Here is a 15,240-nt window from a genome sequence, read left to right as displayed (position 1 = left end):
AACCTAAGAACTAATCCCTAAACAAGAATAACTAAAACATAGATTAATAATCATCATCATCATAACCAACAAAAGCACCACAAGAGAATAAGAAAACAATCCATAATGCAAAAACACACCAAAACATAACAACTCAAAATACTGGCTCAAACTGACCCAGAACCGTGACAGGTAAGGAGATGTCATTTCAGGACTTAAACCAGACTCTAAGAAATTGCTGTGTCTAATTTTGCGATGCTGCGAGTAACAAACTGGGTTCCGTCTGGAGGTTGAAGAGGAACTCTCCCTCGCCAGGCCGACAGCCGTCTGTGCCACAGTTTATCTCATCTCAGTTTATCTCATCTCAGTTTATCTCATGGAGTGCAGGGCTAAATTTAAAATTATTAGATATTTAAGACAATGTATATATTCTTCTATGACAAAAAATACAAGTGTTCATTTAAGCAAATAAACAGAGCCGTAAGAGATGTTTTTCAGAAATTGTTGTCTTTATTTTGATTTGCAACTAACAAATTTTTTAAAAATTTGTAGTTTTTGTCGTGCTCTCTATTATGTGAACCCCTCACCTAATTTGTTGTGTTTTTTAACAAATTAAACCCCAACAATCAAATGATCCCCTGTGAGCAAGCACTAGGCACAGTGGAAAGGAAAAACTCCCTTTAAACAGGAAGAAACCTTTGACAGAACCAGGCTCAGGAAGGGGCAGCCATCTGTCGCGACTGGTTGGGGGGTGAGAGGCAAAAGAAAAGAAAAATGAGAGCACAAGTTAGCTAAATGTTGCGCACGTTGTCTAACATGAACAACGTATGGTTTTCTGGACTGTGGATGAAAAGCAGTCCATCATTACTAGTCTTTAAAAGGGACCTAATCCATCACCAAGGTGGCAATATGGCTCAAGGAGGCCATAGACAGAGTTAAATAGGCAATCACTGTTAAGCATTGAAAAGCCCCAGTAAGCTGCAGGTATAATAAGGCCTACTGCGGCAACACCTAAACCTATTTTAAGTAGGCGTTTGGCACCATGACGCCATGAACCACTAGTCGGAGCCACGTCAGGAGATGGTTCTGAGACAGGACAATCAAGCTCTTCAGGTTGAAGACCAAGATTCTCCTGTGTCGGCACCACATCAGGAGGTGGTTCCAAGGCAGGAAAAAAAAGCTCCTCGGGTTCAGGAGCAAGATTCTCCAGCTGCAGAGGTTCACCAGTGATGTTGTGAACAGCAGCTAATATTTCTTCCTCCTCCTCCCTTCTCAGCTCATCCTGAAGATTATTAATTATTTCTCTTTTCATTTTAAGATGTTCATAAAGTTCATCTATGAGATCTTCGTTATGAACAATCTTGAAATTTTGCTCTTTGACTTTTTCTTTCAGCCAAAATATTTGCAGTGTCAGACTTTCTGTTGTCTTTTCTTGATACTCAAGATTTTGTAAACGTTTCTTGAGATTTGTGTTTGCTGTTTTTAATTTGTTTATCTCAGCAGCAATGCTGCTGTTCTCCTTAAGGAGATATTCTTCCTTTTCCTGAAAGTCACAGTGCATCATTTGAACGGCTTTAACCTGTTCCTGCAATTTAGCCTCCAGAGATTCCACCTGTGACTGTTTGTCATCCAGAGCCTGTCTCACCCGACGCTGAAGAGTACAGATTTCTTTTTTCAGCTCAACTATCTGTTCAGTCTTGTGATCTATTTCTCTATTCTGTTTTTCTATTATCTCTTCTTTTTTTGATATTTTATGGTGAGCTTCTCCCACTTGGTGCTCAAGTCTCACTAACGCTTCCTTGAGATGTGCGTTCTCTTTCTTCTGTTCATTTCTCTCCCTTTCAATCTGAGACAACTCAGCAACAATGTTGCTGTTCTGCTCAAGCAGAGATGCTTCCTTTTCCTGAAATTCATGGAGCATCATCCGAAAGGTTCTAACCTCTGCTTGCAAATTTTTATTCTCTGCAACAATTAGAGCTTGGATGTTATCTGACTGTTGAGTCACTTCTTCAAGCTCAACCATGCTTTCCCTAAAGTGGACATTCCTGTCATGCACATCTGTACTCATTTGTTCACGCTCATTTTTAAAGCGATAGTAATTCTTTTTGTAATATTTCTTTTCGCGCTTTAGGGTGCTTAACTCCAACTGGAGTTCTTGTATTTTCATTTGAAGGTCCCTAGGCTCCGATATTTCTCTCTCCACTAACCCACATAGTTCGATTGATTCCGCTGGAATCGCTCTGTCAGACTGTGAATTATTGACTATTTCTCGTGACATTTCTTTAAAAGCTTAATGCAACGTGTCGAAAGAAAAATACGTGTGCTTAATTATTTAACTTTAAAATAGTCCCTTTCTGAAAGGTTTCTGGTTTGCTAAACACAACTCGCTGTTTCTGAAAATGTTCCAAGTAAAACTGTGTTTGCAACGGTGAAGAGGGGGTATTTATAGACTTTCGTGGCTGCGAATTTGACGTCAGCGCTCTTTGAGCCTTTGATCCTTTGATTCTTTGGAACGTGATGTCACAGCAGGGGGCGTGGCCAGGATTTTTGGTCGAGGCGTCACATTAGCAGGCCAAGCAAATGTTTGCTGTATGGTCGGTCATATAGGGCTTCGGAGCGTGATGTCACGGGGGTGGGCGTGGAAAGGATTTTGGCCCGATTCACCATTTTGGGGGTCTAAGCTAGGAGCGATAGCATAGCCATGGTTCGTACTTGCTGTGTGCTCGGCTGCAATGTTCGATCTTACGACCGGCACGGGAATAAGGTTGGATTGTCTTTTTATGCTTTCCCAACCTGGAAGCGACATGAGGCAGCTCGTGTATCGATGTTACCAAACGAAGGCGTCTAGCCTGGATAGCAGCTGTGAGATGAGCTGACGTGCAGCTCTCTTCCATCTCCAAATATCTGTTGGTGCTCCAGACATTTTCATTCCGGTAAGTTCTAAATATGTTCATATCTCTCTTTATAGCCTATTAGTTTCATTTTCGATGCGCTCTGAGCTCATAGCAAATTAGAACAAACATCCTACTGAGTGATTTTGCAGAACTACCGTCTATTTATAGAGTTGCTAATTATTTGGCATTATTGCAGCAAACCAGCCGATGAAATGGATGAAACATCATGACTGGTTTCCAGCGCTACACGAGGGACCTGCTTCAAACAAACCACCATGCCAATCAGATTACTTCTTCCATGTGAGGGTGAAGAGGTGACCCTTCTGGATAAGATGGTGAAGGTTTGCTGCGTTTGGTGAATAGTGTGATAATAAAACCAGAGAAGAATGAAACCTGCTCCTGTTAAATGTTCTTAAGTCTTGTGCTGTTATTTTTTCAAAAGATACAGTAAATAAAGTAATGTTAGTAGTGGGTGATATCATGTAAACACTCATGATTTGGTGTAAACATTTTGTCATTTGTAAACTGTAAATGACATGGATTCTACACTGTTACTGATGTGATGTTCTATAAAGTGGTTTTAATAAAAAAAAAAAAAAAGGCAAAATAATTTAGTTTCTTTATTCAACTTTTGAACAGTGGGACTCAGTCAGTACATATTCAGTAAATGCAAATTATTTACACAGCAGTGCACTACAGGCATACATCTAGACCCCTAGATAAAACATGATGGCATTATAGCAGTGACAACTCCTCCACAGTAGCAGGTGGGGTTTTCTTTTTTGAGGACGGCTCCTTTTACCTGTCACTACAGATGGTCTGTTTATGTTTTGATCAAGAGCCTTTTTTGGGCAGCTGAAGAGAAGTCGTCTATCTTATGGCCAACCTCTGGGTGTATCTTGGTATTATTACCAGGCAAAACCCAGTATGCAGGTTCATCTGTAACGGTCCTTGTGCCACGGATCAACACTGTTCCGTCTACTTTAGACAGAAGAGCAGCGACGTGGGTGCAGGTCTCTGCGACTCCGGCCATACAGGTGCAGCGGGCGGCTTCAACCTTCCCTGTGATGCTCACAGTGACCCATGGCTGCAATGCTGGTTCATTCAGTCTTAGAGTGCAGCACCTGAAACACACACAGACAAAGTTCATTTAAAGACAAGAACTATGAGCCAAGGCCGACACAAATGTGTTTAATCTACTTTATCATAAATGTAACAAAGTGTCAAGAAAGTTAGCACATACATGTAATTTTTCATTTCTTTATGTGTCCATCTATAGAACGCTGCATGTTATAGTCTAAATCTGTCTGTTCTGTCAGAAACCTGCCTGCAGAAAATGAACCTAAAGTATGTAATGCAAGGATGTCATCACTTTAGAGATGGAGAAAGCATAAAGTGACAATTATGAATCACTTAATATGTTAAGGAGATTCTGCAGGTCATTAATCAAAGTATAAAACTAAAATAAAATGTATTTTTAGTGACACAAGATACAAATATGGAAGCAAGATGTATAATTAGAATTATTTATAATAAACATTAATAAATCATTGCAATTTCTTTAACCATAGAGAATAACTAAATCCTTCAGGACAGTGTCTCATCAATGCACTGAACTCACTATGTTATCCACCTAACAGTCTCCACATGTTCTCACTGTAATTTCCCCTCATGAATGAATTTATGCTGCAGTAATCGGAATGTTTGCAGGGAAATCAAACGCATTTCACTCGCTGTACTCGAGCTGACTTACCTTTGATTGAATGACGACTTGTACGCGCTGACTCCACAGATAAGGTATGAAATATATCAGGCTACGTCAATAGCGGTTGGTCTTCAGGGTTTCTACTCCACGGCCGTATTTCATACGGGTCCACATTTCCAATGCACGCTATTTTCTGCAAGTACCGCCGCTTCGCCTCTGGACGCAATCGGTCTCTATACAGTCCATTCTCTTTTAAGCTGCTTTTAAGCATCTTGTAATCGTCGTTCCAACACAGTGTGTTTGATTTGATTCGTAGACCCCGAAAATGCCGCCGCGCTCCCACAATGCATTGCGGCGTGACGTCAACTCCGAAGCCCTATTATTCGTATGGTACAGTACGGAGCCCCGCAAGGGACATGGGAGAAAAAAATGAGAAGAACTTTTGCGAGCGCTCGCAAAAGTTACTCGGGATCTTGCAAAAGTTTTGCGAGCGTCCGCAAAAGATCCTGCTACTTTTTGATGGCGGTTCTGTTGAAGGGTGCGGTACGGTACGGAGCAGAAATGGAGGAGGATTTAGAACATTTCCTGCGGTCAAGAGAGGTCCCACAAGAGGACATCATACACATGCATCAAGACAAAGTACGTATAAAATTCCGTAAGTCAAAGAACAAGACAGCATAAAACACCGGGGTTGAGAAGGCGAGTAACTTGTTGAAAAACACTTGTTGTATATGCAAGCCTTTAATGTTAACTCTTGTAAATATGTTCAGGTTAATTAACATAACTGGTTAAGTGCACATATGTTTTGAAATTTCATAAAGTTATCTGGCTGTGCCGTTACCATGGTAACGTGGACGCCACTGTAATACATCCTTTTACTCTTGTAAGTGAGACATGTAGGCTGAAAATAAAGAGGTGTATCTTTTTTCAATGTCTTAAAATCTATTGACATATTTTGTAGACTTTTTAAGAACATTCATGATTTTTAATAGGCTAAGGTAAAAGATTGAAGAAGAGTCTCATGAACTTGAAGGGTTAATGTGTCTGCTGTCAATTACTGCAGTACTTGCACAAATAAATTTCAAACATATTCAGAACATTGATATTTTAGAATCTGTATAATTCATTTACATTTCTTATGGAAAGTGCATGTTTTTGCTTGTACCCAGGACCATGGACTGAATATCATCGCACAAGGTTTGCCTTTAGATTCAAGCAACCAACTTTCCCCATCAAATTCAGGAGATCCACAGAGCCCCCTACGTGTATCAATTGGCAGGATAAAGGTTGTTGATGATCTTTTGACTGTATTTATGGACAGTAGCATAATGAATGTGACTTTAAAGTTGAACTTTGTAAATGAAAATGCTGTTGATGACGCTGGGGTGTCAAGGGAGGTTTACACTGCATTTTGGGAGCAATTTTTGGAACAGTGTGAAGGTGAAACTGAACGAGTTCCAAGGCTGAGGCCAGACTTTTGTGAGGCTAAAAGGCAAGCAGTTGGGCAGATATGGGTGAAAAGGCTTACTAGATCATGGTGTCTTTCCTGTGAGGCTGTCAAAAGGCATCAGTTGATGTAGACATTCTGATTACCGTACATCGTTTCTCAACTATCTCCCTCCTGTTGAGAGATCAGCTGTTGAGAAAGTTCTAAAAGGCACATTGGATGAAAATGATGAAGAGGACCTGCTTCACCTTTTCTACAAGGATGGGTTCCCACTTCCCATCACCTAAGAACAACATGCATCCTGCCATTGAAACAATGGCTCATAAGGCCATTCTCCAAGAGCCAAAGTATATAATGGATTGCTTCTCCACACCCATGGCACGTCTGCAGCTGAAACTGTCAGACAAGGAAAGTGTGTTGTCTCTGTATGAGACAAAGAAGGCCACAGGCAAAAGAGTAGTGCAGCTATTTGAAACAACAAAATTGATACTGTCTCAGGGAGAACAGACAACCTTTAACCATCTTCAGCGTTATGTCAAAAACACTGATGAACCAAAGCTGAAAAAATCCTGCACTTCTGCACAGGATCTTCTGTGATCTGTGTTGACAAAATTTGTGTGTGCTTTAATGCTGAAACTGGGCTCAACAGAAGGCCTGTTGCTCATACCTGTGGAGCTACCCTTGAAGTGCCATTTACTTACAGTTCTTATCCTGAATTTTGTACCGGGTTCGACAATGTCCTTTCCAGCAATTACTTTGAAATGGACATCATTTGAACTTGATGTGTGTACTAATGGTTACAGCTGTAATTGTTATATGTATGATTATCCTTGAGTTCATAAATTCTGTCTTTTTTTTTTATTTATCATTGAAGCATTTCATACATTCAGCCGTATAGTGAGCAGTCATCAATTTAATTTTCCGATGGTTTAGTTGTATGTTACCTCAGATTTCACAAGGACTTTTCATTGTTTAAAATGCTTTGAAAATGACTTTTCCTCTGCTAATGTGTTTCCTCTTTTTTGATAAATGAGTGCAAATAAAAGCAGCTCCAGTTATTCAGATATTTTAAGATAAAATAAATGTTTTAACTGTTCTCAATTTTCTTCCATGGTCCATATTTTTTAGTCCATCCATCTCTTAAACGTTAATGTTGATTCAGAACAAAACCCTTACTTTAGCTTGATGCTGAGAAACTGAACTTTTTAACATGGGGTTCTATGAGGGCTGGCTGGCTTTTGAATCCAGCACACCAGAGCCTGACCAGAAACTGGTCGCTCCTGATATGGGCGTCACTTATGGCTGCCGTAATAGCATTTGAGCTTCTGATGAGGTCATGCATGAGGCGTTTTCATAATAAGACACGAAACGAATGCTGAATAAAATTTGAAATGTTTCTGCTGAGCTATTTAACAAGTCAGCAGCGCCGCTGTGTGGCCAAATGAGCGTACTGCATCAAAAATCAAACGAGACGCTGAAAATGAGAGACGTGGATAGTTTTCCATTGTTTCTAATGCAGGACGCTTCGCACAGCATCACGCACACAGACAAAATTCTTTTAAAATAAATTATGTTAAAACGTTGAATTATGTTAATCAATGATGCGACAAAGTAAAAATACTCCATTACTGTACTCATGTAGAGTTACAGTATTCGAGAATTCTCCTGAGAGCTTTGGTTTTACACCAAACATCTGAAGTCAAACGTCTCCACTGCAGTGCCTTGCGGTCAGCAGCGGATCAATTCCCATGACAAAGTGGTCAAGATTCTACAGAGCATCCTGGTATTACCTCACCCTGTGAGGATTTTAATATGTCAGATTATATTCTTTTTTTTTTTATACATTTGTCAACAGAACACAAGTTTCCACTGAAATCACAGAAAACATACCTGACAGAATCCTTTGGTTGTTCCATATCCACCTGCACAGGAAACACCGGCAGGAAGACCAGGCCAGTGTTTCTTACAGACCTTTGGTTCAATGGCAGACACGTCCACCACCGTCGGCTCATCAACAGGTTCGCCATCAGTTTCAGTTTTTCCCCATCCAGCCACCTGACACACTTGATTTTCTTTTAGGTTTATTTCAGCACGTGGAGGCTGAATTGTTTGTACTCTGTGAACTAATCGAACGTTCACACACAACTGGAGACACAACATGAAGTAAAAAATAGAAACACATTTTCATGTAAAAACTCTTTTAAAAATATAATTATTCTACAAATACATCACATGAAACTGATGCTGCTTTCAATGATGTCATTAGCATGTTCAGTGTTTTTGTATCCTTCATGGATTTCATTTTCTCTCAATCTTTACTTTGGGATGATCAGTGTGTGCGGTCACTGTGTGAGTAATCATTGAGAGGGAATTAAAAATGTCAACAATTTTAAACTGATATCTTTATTTCTCATTAGGCAATCGTCACAAGCAGGTTAATGTCAGCATTGCTGTAACCAACGGCTGTCAGAAGTCAAAGGTCATTTTTATTTGATGCTATTGCACTTAATTGTGTTTTATTTTCCCTCGAAATAACATCTGCCTTATCAATAACTTAGAGTGATCTGATCAATAAACACAAGTTTGAAAAAGTTTGTTTTTGGATGAACTTCATGAACAGGAAATCTAACTCACAACCGGTCACAGTGTGCAGCAGTGAGCACAAAGTCTTCAGTGATGAGGAATTCTCCACAGACATGTTGACCCTTGTTATTCTGAACTGATCCCATGTAGGGTATCGAGTTGTCCAGAGCTTTTGTTCCATGAAAAATTCCTGTTGAAAACTCTGGTAAATAAAAAAAAAGAAGATGATAAAGTTAGTGTGCCGTTTACAGCCGTAAGATAAATCAGGTATATTTGATGTTCACACTGATGCCTTGTAGACATGGTAGAAAACAAAGAAGAAACTTGTGAAGACAGTGCATGGTGCCAGCAGGACACTCAAACTGTCCTTTACTCAGTAGAAAGACTTTTATACATCACGCGTCTTAGTTTGAAGGCTGGTCTATCGTTATCATCTCGACTTCCTGTCATGCCAACCTCTCTGCAGTGCAGGTTTGATTTACCATTATCTAATGTCAAAAGGGGGGTGGTGCGTTACAAGGCAGCAAGAGAGACAGAAAGGCAGGAGAGTTCAGGTAAGAGTTGGATTTTAAATAGAGTGCGGGCAGGCAGAGATGAGGATCCAAATGCAGGACTCAAACACAGAATTGTAACTCAAAACCTCAGCTTTATTGCTGGAGAAATTAAAACATGAACTGAACAAGGGTAGTGAACACGAAAATATTGACCACAGTATAAAACACACATCCGATGGTACGATGCGGCACTGAGCAAGGGCAAACACAGGGCTAATATACACAGGGAAGTAATCAGGGAATGGAAAACAGGAAACAGGAAAACAATACACACTAAACTAACACTAAACTAAGACACGGACTGGACAGAGAGAGACAGACTAGACACTGAACTAAACCAGCAAAAAACATGAGAACACAAAACCTAAGAACTAATCCCTAAACAAGAATAACTAAAACATAGATTAATAATCATCATCATCATCATCATAACCAACAAAAGCACCACAAGAGAATAAGAAAACAATCCATAATGCAAAAACACACCAAAACATAACAACTCAAAATACTGGCTCAAACTGACCCAGAACCGTGACAGGTAAGGAGATGTCATTTCAGGACTTAAACCAGACTCTAAGAAATTGCTGTGTCTAATTTTGCGATGCTGCGAGTAACAAACTGGGTTCCGTCTGGAGGTTGAAGAGGAACTCTCCCTCGCCAGGCCGACAGCCGTCTGTGCCACAGTTTATCTCATCTCAGTTTATCTCATGGAGTGCAGGGCTAAATTTAAAATTATTAGATATTTAAGACAATGTATATATTCTTCTATGACAAAAAATACAAGTGTTCATTTAAGCAAATAAACAGAGCCGTAAGAGATGTTTTTCAGAAATTGTTGTCTTTATTTTGATTTGCAACTAACAAATTTTTTAAAAATTTGTAGTTTTTGTCGTGCTCTCTATTATGTGAACCCCTCACCTAATTTGTTGTGTTTTTTAACAAATTAAACCCCAACAATCAAATGATCCCCTGTGAGCAAGCACTAGGCACAGTGGAAAGGAAAAACTCCCTTTAAACAGGAAGAAACCTTTGACAGAACCAGGCTCAGGAAGGGGCAGCCATCTGTCGCGACTGGTTGGGGGGTGAGAGGCAAAAGAAAAGAAAAATGAGAGCACAAGTTAGCTAAATGTTGCGCACGTTGTCTAACATGAACAACGTATGGTTTTCTGGACTGTGGATGAAAAGCAGTCCATCATTACTAGTCTTTAAAAGGGACCTAATCCATCACCAAGGTGGCAATATGGCTCAAGGAGGCCATAGACAGAGTTAAATAGGCAATCACTGTTAAGCATTGAAAAGCCCCAGTAAGCTGCAGGTATAATAAGGCCTACTGCGGCAACACCTAAACCTATTTTAAGTAGGCGTTTGGCACCATGACGCCATGAACCACTAGTCGGAGCCACGTCAGGAGATGGTTCTGAGACAGGACAATCAAGCTCTTCAGGTTGAAGACCAAGATTCTCCTGTGTCGGGACCACATCAGGAGGTGGTTCCGAGGCAGGGAAACCTCCAGCAGAACCAGGCTCAGGAGGGGACAGTCAACTGCTGGGACTGGTTGGGGGGGGAGGGTGAAAAAAGAAAAAAGATGAAGAAGGTGGAGAATATGTGTTAGGGGGGACAGGAGAGGTGAAAAGTAAGATGGATCACAGGTGGAGGAGGACGAGGCTAAATCATCTGAATAAGCGGCAGAACCAGCCTTTTTTCTTCTTTTTCAGGTATTTTTCCATGAGCTCGTTCTCCAGGATAAGGGTTCTCAATTGATCATTTGTTTCTGCATTCTGCTGCTCGAATTGCTGGCATCTTTGCTCCATTTCTTTTAAAGTTTCTTGTTTTTTTCTAAGCTTTTCTGTCAGGTCTTCATGTATTTTCTCTTGTTGTTGCTTTTGTGCCTGCATTTCAATTATTTGGCTCTTCAAGTCATTGGACTTCAACAACATCTCCTTAATGACCGCTGAGTGTTTCCTCTTCATTCCATCAATCCTACGCTGCATCTTTGAACATCGTTTTTCCAGTATTTCCTTTTCTCTTTGCAGTTCAGGTGTTTCATTACAAAATTCTAGCAATTCTAGATTCCTTCTCTCAAGGTCCCGGAGAATACGTTTTTCTTTGTTCTGTTGCTTTTTTTCTTCAAGAAGCTTTTTCTTTTTGCACTTTGTTTTACCAAACCTGACTATCAGATCGTTGTACAATTTCTGTGTGGCTTTGAGTTTGTCCTGCATTTGTATTTCCTTTTCTCTTTGCAGTTTAAGTGTTTCGTCATATTCTTTATTATAAAATTCTTGCAATTCTAGATGCCTTCTCTCAAAGTCCTGGATAATACGTTTTTCTTCTTCCTGTTGCTTTTTTTCTTCAAGAAGCTCTTCATTTTTGCACTTTGTTACACCAAACCTGACTATCAGATCGTTGTACAAGTTCTGCATGGCTTTGAGTTCGTCCTGCATTTGTATTTCCTGTTCAGTCTTCTGTTGGTGGATTTTTTCAATTGTTTTCTCCGCTTCATTGAGCTTTCCTCGAAGCACCTGATTCTGTTTCTCAATGTTTTGGAGATCCCACTGTATCTCCTCAATATTAGCTTTCTTTCGTTGAAGCTGGGCAGATGTTTCTTTTAATTCAGCACTCTGTGTTCCTGATGAAAGAAAACGAGAAAAGATCTTCTCTCGTCCTTCATCAAACTTCACTCCCGAGCCCTCATTGATCATTTCTATATCAGGCTGGCGTTGCTGTTTTTCTTCCAGGTCTTTATTTCGTGCTTCCAGTTGTCTGCACTTTTCCTCTAGTTGAAGCTTCTCTTCTTCAATTTGTTTAATTTTGTAATGTAGGTCAGATTTTTCCTTCTGACTTTCATGTAATGCTCTTTGGACTGATAAGACACCATCCGTGGTCATTTCTCCTGGAGAGATTGGCCGGCCAGAACACAAAGGACAGGCAGCATAATCTTTTTGTGTTTGTTGGCGTTTTTGTGGAAGCATGTTGGAGCCTGTGCACAGTGACTCTGAAAAGGCTTAGAAATATTTCCAAATGTATCTCTGGTCGAACGTTTGAAGGCTGTGAACAAACTGATTTTAAAATTGCTGCTTCTGATCCCTATTTATAGACTTTCGTGGCTGCGAATTTGACGTCAGCGCTCTTTGAGCCTTTGATCCTTTGTTCGATCACAGGATCACAGGATCACATGACAGCTGTGCGTAATTCTGCGCATGCTCAGAGAATACACATTGAGATGCACGGTTTTGTTTTGTTTTGAATTTTTTTAAATACCCTGAAAACAGTGTTGCCAACTTAGCGATTTTGTCGCTATATTTAGAGAGTTTTCAAACCCCCCTTAGCGTCGTTTTTTTTTTTTTTTCTAAAAAGCGACTAGCGACAAATCTGGCGACTTTTTCTGGTGTTATTGGAGGCTTATTTATGACGACTTTTGACGTGAAAGCGCTTGTTGCTCTTACTATCAACAAGCAGCGGGTGCTGCCGTGGGCACATCGCTCGTGCCAAAGCGCTCACAGGCGTAGGATAGTCCTCCTCCAGCCGCTATCAGGGCAGGAGATGTTCACGTGCGTCCAAACTGCAAATGAATCGCGCACGAGCAAAGCCGCCGCTCCCGCACTGACTGTAACGCAGTCAATTCTTCTTTTACTGTTATGCTGTTTTGTGGATCACAAGGTTTAAAACTACTTGTAAACACACACACAGTAACTCCACCCTAACCTGCAGCTGCAGCGCAAATAACAACGAAAATTGTTTGTAAACGTGTCCTGGAGTTTACAGGTGCAGACAGTGCAACAGCTTCCAGGTCATTTAGGCTACGTTCACACTGCAGGTCTTAATGCTCAATTCCGATTTTTTGATCAAATCCGATTTTTTTGTCTCCTCGTTCACACTACAAATAAAATGCGACAGCAAACGCGCTCTAGTGTGAACGCTCAAAGCGGCCCGCATGCGCAAAAGAAGATGTCATACACAACGCGCTCTGTTTAGACCAAGAACAAACAGTATTGTTTGACTGATGGCCGTTAATATAAAGACTTCGGACTTTACGTTTCCCAATTTTTGCTTTAAGTTATTTTGTTATTTACATAATAATGTAAATAACCTAATAATGATCCTTATTGCTGTTTAAGAGAGGAGCGGTGCTTCAAAGGATAGCTGCAGATTTCTGTCAGAATCTGCAGATTATACAGTACAAATAAAATGTTTACGTTGTCTTCCCATTCCCATGACAAAGTGGTCAAGATTCTACAGAGCATCCTGGTATTACCTCACCCTGTGAGGATTTTAATATGTCAGATTATATTCTTTTTTTTTTTTTATACATTTGTCAACAGAACACAAGTTTCCACTGAAATCACAGAAAACATACCTGACAGAATCCTTTGGTTGTTCCATATCCACCTGCACAGGAAACACCGGCAGGAAGACCAGGCCAGTGTTTCTTACAGACCTTTGGTTCAATGGCAGACACGTCCACCACCGTCGGCTCATCAACAGGTTCGCCATCAGTTTCAGTTTTTCCCCATCCAGCCACCTGACACACTTGATTTTCTTTTAGGTTTATTTCAGCACGTGGAGGCTGAATTGTTTGTACTCTGTGAACTAATCGAACGTTCACACACAACTGGAGACACAACATGAAGTAAAAAATAGAAACACATTTTCATGTAAAAACTCTTTTAAAAATATAATTATTCTACAAATACATCACATGAAACTGATGCTGCTTTCAATGATGTCATTAGCATGTTCAGTGTTTTTGTATCCTTCATGGATTTCATTTTCTCTCAATCTTTACTTTGGGATGATCAGTGTGTGCGGTCACTGTGTGAGTAATCATTGAGAGGGAATTAAAAATGTCAACAATTTTAAACTGATATCTTTATTTCTCATTAGGCAATCGTCACAAGCAGGTTAATGTCAGCATTGCTGTAACCAACGGCTGTCAGAAGTCAAAGGTCATTTTTATTTGATGCTATTGCACTTAATTGTGTTTTATTTTCCCTCGAAATAACATCTGCCTTATCAATAACTTAGAGTGATCTGATCAATAAACACAAGTTTGAAAAAGTTTGTTTTTGGATGAACTTCATGAACAGGAAATCTAACTCACAACCGGTCACAGTGTGCAGCAGTGAGCACAAAGTCTTCAGTGATGAGGAATTCTCCACAGACATGTTGACCCTTGTTATTCTGAACTGATCCCATGTAGGGTATCGAGTTGTCCAGAGCTTTTGTTCCATGAAAAATTCCTGTTGAAAACTCTGGTAAATAAAAAAAAAGAAGATGATAAAGTTAGTGTGCCGTTTACAGCCGTAAGATAAATCAGGTATATTTGATGTTCACACTGATGCCTTGTAGACATGGTAGAAAACAAAGAAGAAACTTGTGAAGACAGTGCATGGTGCCAGCAGGACACTCAAACTGTCCTTTACTCAGTAGAAAGACTTTTATACATCACGCGTCTTAGTTTGAAGGCTGGTCTATCGTTATCATCTCGACTTCCTGTCATGCCAACCTCTCTGCAGTGCAGGTTTGATTTACCATTATCTAATGTCAAAAGGGGGATGGTGCGTTACAAGGCAGCAAGAGAGACAGAAAGGCAGGAGAGTTCAGGTAAGAGTTGGATTTTAAATAGAGGGCTCTGTGTGCGGGCAGGCAGAGATGAGGATCCAAATGCAGGACTCAAACACAGAATTGTAACTCAAAACCTCAGCTTTATTGCTGGAGAAATTAAAACATGAACTGAACAAGGGTAGTGAACACGAAAATATTGACCACAGTATAAAACACACATCCGATGGTACGATGCGGCACTGAGCAAGGGCAAACACAGGGCTAATATACACAGGGAAGTAATCAGGGAATGGAAAACAGGAAACAGGAAAACAATACACACTAAACTAACACTAAACTAAGACACGGACTGGACAGAGAGAGACAGACTAGACACTGAACTAAACCAGCAAAAAACATGAGAACACAAAACCTAAGAACTAATCCCTAAACAAGAATAACTAAAACATAGATTAATAATCATCATCATCATAACCAACAAAAGCACCACAAGAGAATAAGAAAACAATCCATAAT

General features: G+C 40.2%; 2 long non-coding RNA genes across 2 annotated transcripts; one reads left to right on the top strand and one right to left on the bottom strand.

The window, feature by feature from the left end:
- Window positions 1-3,811: 3,811 nt before the first annotated feature.
- Window positions 3,812-4,940, bottom strand: LOC308391797. The gene is made up of 2 exons (XR_013970697.1): window positions 4,627-4,940; window positions 3,812-3,997 (listed from the first exon to the last, which is right to left on the bottom strand). It is a non-coding gene; the product is annotated as an uncharacterized lncRNA (long non-coding RNA).
- A 46-nt stretch (window positions 4,941-4,986) lies between these two features.
- LOC308391796 lies at window positions 4,987-7,126 on the top strand. The gene is made up of 2 exons (XR_013970696.1): window positions 4,987-5,217; window positions 5,748-7,126. It is a non-coding gene; the product is annotated as an uncharacterized lncRNA (long non-coding RNA).
- The last annotated feature ends 8,114 nt before the right edge of the window (window positions 7,127-15,240 follow it).

The sequence above is a fragment of the Rhamphochromis sp. 'chilingali' genome (genome assembly GCF_963969265.1).
Source record: "Rhamphochromis sp. 'chilingali' genome assembly, chromosome: 2".
Classification (NCBI taxonomy): domain Eukaryota; kingdom Metazoa; phylum Chordata; class Actinopteri; order Cichliformes; family Cichlidae; genus Rhamphochromis; species Rhamphochromis sp. 'chilingali'.
Note: the sequence above shows the minus strand (reverse complement) of the source record. Positions and strands in the feature narration are given on the sequence as shown.